Source organism: Eurypyga helias, unplaced genomic scaffold (genome assembly GCF_000690775.1).
Source record: "Eurypyga helias isolate BGI_N326 unplaced genomic scaffold, ASM69077v1 scaffold3132, whole genome shotgun sequence".
Classification (NCBI taxonomy): Eukaryota; Metazoa; Chordata; class Aves; order Eurypygiformes; family Eurypygidae; genus Eurypyga; species Eurypyga helias.
This window is the reverse complement of record NW_010235116.1, coordinates 31,247-31,537: the sequence shown is the minus strand read 5'-3', so window position 1 is coordinate 31,537 and position 291 is coordinate 31,247.

Sequence of the window (291 nt, the reverse complement as noted above, 5' to 3'; positions counted from 1 at the left end):
TTATCTGAAATTATTACTAAAGAAAATAAGAAAAAAGCAGGCCACATCAGCAAAGCAACTAGTTAAAAAGAATCCAGCAACCTGAAGTGCCATTAGACATTAAAACAAAAAATCTTAACTGCAGGAAGGTCTTCAGAAGAGGCAGAGCAAACGTCCTTGCCTTTTTAGAAGATCCATTTAAGCTGCCAGCAAAGTAAAGACAAGTTTGACTGCCCATTTACTTGGAATTCATAAATAACATGTAGATTCACTAACCTCCTATTCACACCCACAGTTAAGTTACAGAAAATA